The following is an 8,532-nucleotide window of genomic DNA, read 5'->3' on the forward strand; positions in this document are numbered from 1 at the left end:
CCTATGATGGCTACTCCATTTCCTCTAAGGGATTCCTGCCCACAGTAGTAGGCATAATGGAGGAGGTCCTCTTGGAGGAGGTCTCCATTAACTTCACCATAGAGCCACCAGAACTTACACAGGACTGGGGAAACAGACTCTTGGAGGGCACAAACAGAACCTTGTGCACACCAGGACCCAGGAGAAAAGAGCAGTGACCCCACAAGAGACTGACCCAGACTTGCCCTTGAGTGTCCAGGAGTTTCCAGTGGAGGCGTGGGTCAGCAATGGCGTGCTGCAGGGTTGGGGGCACTCAGTGTAGCAGTAAGTGCATGGGACCTTTTGAAGGAGGTTACCATTATCTTCATTACCTCTGCCATAGTTTGGCCCCAGGTAAATAACAGAGAGGGAACACAGCCCCACTCATCAACAGAAAAGTAGATTAAAGATTTACTGAGCATGGTCCTGACAGTCAGAACAAGACCAAGTTTCCCCCTCAGTCAGTCTCTCCCATCAGGAAACTTCCATAAGCCTCTTATCCTTCTCCATCAGAGGGCAGACATACTGAAAACCACAATCACAGAAAACTAACAAACCTGATCACATGGACCACAGCCTTATCTAACTCAATGAAACTATGATCCATGCCTGCGTAGGACTACCCAAGACAGACGGGTCATGGTGGAGAGTTCTGACAAAACGTGGTCCACTGGAGAAGGGAATGGCAAACCACTTCAGTATTCTTGCCTTGAGAACTCCATGAGCAGTATGAAAAGGCAAAAAGATAGGACACTGAAAGATGAACTCCCCAGGTCAGTAGGTGCCCAATATGCTCCTGGAGATCAGTGGAGAAATAACTCCAGAAAGAACGAAGAGACGGAGCCAAAGCAAAAACAACACCCAGTTGTGGATGTGACTGGTGACGGAAGTAAAGTCTGATGCTATAAAGAGCAATATTGCATAGGAACCTGGAATATTAGGTCCATGAATCAAGGCAAATTGGAAGTGGTCAAACAGGAGATAGTAAGAGTGAACATCAACATTTTAGGAATCAGCAAACTAAAATGGACTGGAATGGGTGAATTTAACTCAGTGCCACCTGGAAAACACTAGGTTATTGCAAAGTCATTCTTGTTTTACTTGGCATTTCTTTAACCACTGAGGAGATTAAGTTTCTTTTCATATGTATATTGATGCTTTTCTCCTTTTTAAAATGAGGGTTCTCATCTATTGCTTATTTTTCTGGAGCAATTTGAATGCCTTGTTTCATTTGAGAATTAGGTCAGTACGCACGATTTCTGAGACTCAAAGCCCTTTGTATAATGATAGGTGTTAAATTAGGTTTTGTGTGTGTGTATGTGAGTAAGTGTGTATCCTTGAGCAAGGCATTACTGAGAGAAAAGATTTTCTGAGGCTACTTTGATCATTAAAATTAATGTTTAATTTACTAAAGTTGTAACTAAGAATGGGCTTCCTTGATAGATCAGTTGGTAAAGAATCCGCCTGCAATGTAGGAGACCCTGATTCAATTCCTGGGTCAGGAAGATCCCCTGGAGAAGGGATAGGCTACCCATTCCAGTATTCTGGCCTGGAGAATTCCATGGACTGTATAATCCATGGTGTTGCATAATTTTTCTTTACCAACTGGTTCATTTTATAGATCTATGTCATCCATAAAATTTAGCAAGTTTTTTAAGGGGTGTTGGATTAATAGTTGGTTTGCTAATTAAACTCCCTTCAAAAATTTAAGGTACATTTGTAAATTTAATGTATTTAATTTTCTTTGAAAATACATCAATTGTATGATAAATAAACCTCAAATAATAAGCTTTATAAATCAAATAACAATGTATAAATATGGCAAAATCTAGTTATCTTGAACTTTCTAATATGGTTTATGAATTTAGCACAATTTTCTCTTATCTAAAATCACAAAGCTAATACTCATTATGCATTTTAAAATTGAGGTACTTTCCTGGTGGTCCAGTGGTTAAGACTTCACCTTCCAATGCAGGGGGTGCGGTTTCAAACCTTGGTTGGCGACCTAAGATCCCCCATGCCTCTCTGCCAAAAAACCAGGATATAAACAACAGAAACAATATTGTAACAAATTCAACAAAGAGTTTAAAAATGGCCCACATAAACAAACAAGCAAACAAAATCTTGAAAAACCAGAGGCAGGAGGCTAAGCCCAAAACCTGAGAACACCAGAGAACTCTTGACTCCAGGGAACATTAATTAATAAGAGATCATCCAAAAGCCTCCATACCTACACTGAAACCAAGCTCCACCCAAGAGCCAATAAGTTACAGAGCAAGACATACCACACAAATTCTCCAGCAACGCAGGAACATAGCCCTGAGCATCAATATACAGGCTGCCCAAAGTCACACCAAACCCATAGACATCTCAAAACTCACTACTGGACACTCCATTGTACTGCAGAGAGAAGAAATCCAGCTCCCCCCACCAGAACACTGATGCAAGCTTCCCTAACCAGGAAACCTTGACAAGCCAATCGTCCAATCCCACCCACAGGGAGGAACCTTCACAATAAAGAGGAACCACAAACTACCAGAATACAGAAAGGCCACCCCAAACACAGCAATCTAAACAAGATGAAAAGGCAGAGAAATACTCAGAAGGTAAAGGAACATGACAAATGCCCACCAAACCAAACAAAAGAGGAGGAGATAGGGAATCTACCTGAAAAAGAATTTAGAATAATGATAATAAAAATGATCCAAAATCTTGAGAACAAAATGGAGTTACAGATAAATAGCCTGGAGACAAGGATTGAGAAGATGCAGGAAAGATTTAACAAGGACCTAGAAGAAATAAAAAAGAGTCAATATATAATGAATAATGCAATAAATGAGATCAAAAACACTCTGGAGGGAACCAACAGTACAATAATGGAGGCAGAAGATAGGATAAGTGATGTAGAAGATAGAATGGTGGAAATAAATGAAGCAGAGAGGAAAAAAGAAAAAAGAATCAAAAGAAATGAGGAAAACCTCAGGGACCTCTGGGACAATATGAGATGCCCCAACATTCGAACCATAGGAGTCCCAGAAGAAGAAGACAAAAGGAAAGGCCATGAAAAAATACTTGAGGAGATAATAGTTGAAAATTTCCCTAAAATGGGGAAGGAAATAGTCACACAAGCCCAAGAAACCCAGAGAGTCCCAAACAGGATAAACCCAAGGCAAAACACCCCAAGACACATAATAATCAAATTAACAAAGATCAAACACAAAGAACAAATATTAAAAGCAGCAAGAGAAAAACAACAAATAACACACAAGGGGATTCCCATAAGAATAACAGCTATCTTTCAATAGAAACTCTTCAGGAGAGAAGGGAATGGCAGGACATACTTAAAGTAATGAAAAAAATGTAATTATAAGGCAAATCTGTTAATCTGTTTGTCCTTTAATATACCAAATTCTCTTCCTTGTTTTAAATACAGGAAAACCTTGTTTTATTGTGCTTCACTTTAAAGTGAAGCTTGCAGACACTATGTTTTTTTTACAAATTGAAGATTTGTGGTGCTGTCCTCACATGCTGCTAAGGTGCTTGGTCCTTTCTTCCAAGGAAGCTAAGGACATGTTGGGATTGGCCCTCACTCTCTCCAGGAAACTAACCCCGAACCTGGCAGCCCCTACCTAGCACTCGCCTGCACTTTGGTATCTGTCTCTCCATGATGATAAGATCATTGTCCTCATTAAAGCGCTTGGCCAGTGTCAGCATTGGGAGCCTCACCTGCAATGTGGAGTTGGTAGACCTGCCCCAGCAGCTGGTGCTGTGCCAGCAGAGATCCTGCCCCCTCCACCACCATTGCCCCAGTTGAGGAGAAGAAAGTAGAAGCCAAGCGAGAAGAATCTGAAGAGTCTGATGATGACTGGGCCTTGGTCTTTCTTTTTCCTTAATTGGAATATAATTGCTTTATTATGTTGTTGCTTTCTGCTGTACGACAACATGAATCAGCTATATGTATATATGTATTGCCTTCCTCTTGAGCCTCCCTCCCACCCCCCACGCCCCCATCCCAGCCCTCTAGGTCATCACAGAGCACTGAGCTGAGCTCCCTGTGTATACAGCAGCTTCCCACTAGGACTTTGGTCTTTTTGATTAAATCTCTATAGTAACACGTTTAATAAAAAGCTGAGCTCTTTGCTGGGAAAAAAAAAAAAAAAGATTGCGGCATCATGTGTCAGGCAAGTCTAATCAATACCATTTTCCAAAAACATTTGCTCACTTAATGTCTCTTAATGTGACATTTATGTGTCACTTAATGTGTCACATAATGTGTCATATTGTTTGTTTATTTTTATTACTATTGTATTTGTTATGGTGATCTGTGACCAGGGATCTTCGACGTTAGTACTACCACTTATTGAAGGTTCACATGATCATTAGCAATAAATATTTAGAAACAAATTATTTTAAAATTAAGATATGTACATTGTTTTTTAGACTTTATGCTACTGCACAGTTAACAGACTACAGCATAGTGTAAACGTAACTTTTATATGCACTAGGAAACCCAAAAATTCATGTGTTTGCTTTACTGCAATACCCACTTTGTTGTGGTGGTCTGGAACCAAACCTGAAGTATCTCTGAGCTGTGCTGTACTTAAAATACTAGATAGCTATAGACTATTCATAGGGGACTGGAATGCAAAAGTAAGAAGTCAGGAAAAACCTGGAGTAACAGGCAAATTTGGCCTTGGAGTACAGAATGAAGAAGGGCAAAGGCTAATAGCGTTTTGCCAAGAGAACACACCGGTCATAGCAAACACCCTCTTCCAACAACACAAGAGAAGACTCTACACATGGACATCACCAGATGGTCAATACCAAAATCAGATTGATTATATTCTTTGCAGCCAAAGATGGAGAAGCTCTATAGAGTCAGCAAAAGCAAGACTGGGAACTGACTGTGGCCCAGATCAACTCCTTATTGCCAAATTCAGACTTAAATTGAAAAAAGTAGGGAAAACCACTAGACCATTCAGGTATGAATGAAATCAAATCCCTTATGATTATACAGTGGAAGTCAGAAATAGATTTAAGGGACTAGATCTGATAGAGGGCCTGATGAACTATGGCTGGAGGTTCATGACATTATACAGGAGACAGGGATCAAGACCATTCCCAAGAAAAAGAAACGCAAAAAAGCAAAATGGCTGTCTGAGGAGGCCTTACAAATAGCTGTGAAAGAAGAGAAGTGAAAAGAAAAGGAGAAAAGGAAAGATATTCCCATTTGAATGCCGAGTTCCAAAGAATAGCAAGGAAAGATAAGAAAGCCTTCCTCAGTGATTAATGGAAAGAAATAGAGGAAAACAATAGAATGGGAAAGACTAGAGCTCTCTTCAAGAAACTTAGAGATACCAAGGGAACATTTCATGCAAAGGTGGGCACAATAAAGGACAGAAATGATATGGACCTGACAGAAGCAGAAGATATTAAGAAGAGGTGGCAAGAATACACAGAATAACTGTACAAAAAAGATCTTCACAACCCAGATGATCATGATGGTGTGATCACTCACCTAGAGCCAGACATCCTGGAATGCAAAGTCAAGTGGGCCTTAGGCAGCATCACTACGAACAAAGCTAGAGGAGGTGATGGAATTCCAGTTGAGCTATTTCAAATCCTAAAAGATGATGCTGGGAATGTGCTGCACTCAATATATCAGCAAATTTGGAAAACTCAGCAGTGGCCACAGGACTGGAAAAGGTCAGTTTTCATTCCAATCCCAAAGAAAGACGATGCCAAAGAAGGCTCAAACTACCACACAATTGCACTCATCTCACACACTAGCAAACTAATGCTCAAAATTCTCCAAGCCAGGATTCAACAGTACATGAACGGTGAACTTCCAGAAGTTCAAGCTGGTTTTAGAAAAGGCAGAGGAACCAGAAATCAAATTGCCAACATCCACTGGATCATCGAGAAAGCAAGAGAGTTCCAGAAAAACATCTATTTCTGCTTTATTGACTATGCCAAAGCCTTTCACTGTGTGGATCACTATAAACTGTGGAAAATTCTGAAAGAGATGGGAATACCAGACCAGCTTACCTGCCTCCTGAGAAATGTGTATGCAGATCAGGAAGCAACAGTTAGACCTGGACATGGAACAATAGACTGGTTCCAAATCGGGAAAAGAGTATGTCAAAGCTGTAAATGTCACCCTGCTTATTTAACTTATATGCAGAGTACATCATGAGAAATGCTGGGCTGGATGAAGCATAAGTTGGAATCAAGATTGCTGGGAGAAATATCAATAACCTCAGATATGCAGATGACACCACCCTTATTGCAGAAAGGTAAGAAGAACTAAAGAGCCTCTTGATGAAAGCAAAAGAGCAGAGTGAAAAGGTTGGCTAAAACTCCACATTCAGAAAACTAAGATCATGGCATCTGGTCCCATCACTTCATGGCAAATAGATGGGGGAACAGTGGAAACAGTTTCAGACTTTATTTTGGGGGACTCCAAAATCACTGCAGATGGTGATTGCAGCCATGAAATTAAAAGACAGTTACTCCTTGGAAGGAAAGTTATGACCAACCTAGATAGCATATTAAAAAGCAGAGACATTGCTTTGCCAACAAAAGTCCATCTAGTCAACGCTATGGTTTTTTCCAGTAGTCATGTATGGATGTGAGAGTTGGACTGTGAAGCAAGCTGAGCGCCGAAGAATTGATGCTTTTGAACTGTGGTGTTGGAGAAGACTCTTGAGAGTCCCTTGGACTGCAAGGAGATCCAACCAGTCCATCCTAAAGGAGGTCAGACCTGGGTGTTCATTGGAAGGACTGATGTTGAAGCTGAAACTCCAATACTTTGGCCACCTCATGCGAAGAGTTGACTCATTGGTAAAGACACTGATGCTGGGAAGAATTGGAGGCAGGATGAGAAGGGGATGTCAGAGGATAAGATGGCTGCATGGCATCACCAACTCGATGGACATGGGTTTGGGTAAACTCTGGAAGTTGGTGATGGACAGGGAGGCCTGGCATGCTGCGATTCATGGGGTGGCAAAGAGTTGGACATGACTGAGTGAGTGAACTGAACTGAACTGATTTCCAAACTTAACTCAAAATAGTAATAACTCAGAGTTTGGTTAATTTTACCATCTCTATACTTAGCTCTAAATCTCCTCAGACATTTACCCATGATGGAGGAAATTATTTCCTCCCAAGTAATTTGCCATTGCCCTGTTGGATAGCTGAGGTTGTGTGTAGACATGACACTTTGGGTGGGATAAGAATATTTATCACTGTAGACATTGTCAAATGACGAAATAAACAATTTAGTGATGAGTTTAATTCCCTTTATTCAAGGAAAAGCAATCCATGGATTGGGGGCATACAGTGCCTCACAAGCAGTGGAACACCTTTCCTGAGGTATTTTGGGTAACGGTGAGTTTTGCAAAGCTTTACAAGTTCCAACGTGGAAAGAAGGCATGGTAGATTAGGATTGTATATCTGACCTTATTTAGAAAGATCAAGGAACAAGGAAATGAGTCCAGAGTCCACACCCATATATCGAATTGTCTGATGGGATACACCATGTTTCTGGTCACATGAAACATTTACAGAAACATGAAAGTTTGCTGATGTAACACTCCGGACAGGAATGGCTCCATCTTAAGTCTGGAAGTTTATTTCAACAACGTCCTGGATGAGTTTTCTCACAATGATGGAGCACTAGTCTTACTAGAAGCCTCTTTAATGTCCCTATGCCAGATAAGGGGATCTCACACAAACTACTGACCTTGCATTAGAGTGTATGAGCCCTAATTTTCACATATGATTTAACCCCACAATCCTCATCCACATTGCTTCACTAACTGTTTGGATCCAGTGGGTCATATCTAATTATATTCTAGGCTGAATGAATTTTATATTCAGGGGCTACAAGTCTTACAGTACTTAAATGACACCTGTTTGGATTCTGTAAAATCTATGTCTGTCTGATTCAAAGGTCAGAATTCTAACATCATTCTTGTGATAATAGATAACACTTTTTTTTAATGGCAAATAAAACAGGATAAGTACAAAGTTTAAAAGTTACTGCAATAAATAATCACTGGCAATTAACCAGGTTTAGTTCAACCATATGAGCTGCCCTGGTGGCTCGCGTAAAGAATCTGCCTGCCAATGCAGAAGAAGTGAGTTCGATCCCTGGGTCAGGAAGATCACCTGGAGAAGGAAATGGCAACCCACTCCAGGATCCTTGCCTGGGAAATGTCATGGACCGAGGGGCCTGGAAAGCTACAGTACATAGGGTCACAGAGAGTCAGACCCAACTGAGCGACTAAACAACAAGTTCAACCATAGAGTTCTCCTTTCCTTCTTCCTTCCTCCCATCTTCTGCAAATCACCACAATCATATATTATCACTTCACTTATAAATTTTTTAATGATCAATGAGTGGCTTTATTGCTTCTAGCATAAGACAGTTTTATAGTAAAACTTTTCCATAGTGGTCTAATGTTTAACTCATGTGCCCCAAATATAAAATACCAATTTTCATAAATTGTC

Source organism: Giraffa tippelskirchi, chromosome 4, assembly GCF_054371585.1.
Source record: "Giraffa tippelskirchi isolate mGirTip1 chromosome 4, T2T-mGirTip1v1.2.pri, whole genome shotgun sequence".
Classification (NCBI taxonomy): domain Eukaryota; kingdom Metazoa; phylum Chordata; class Mammalia; order Artiodactyla; family Giraffidae; genus Giraffa; species Giraffa tippelskirchi.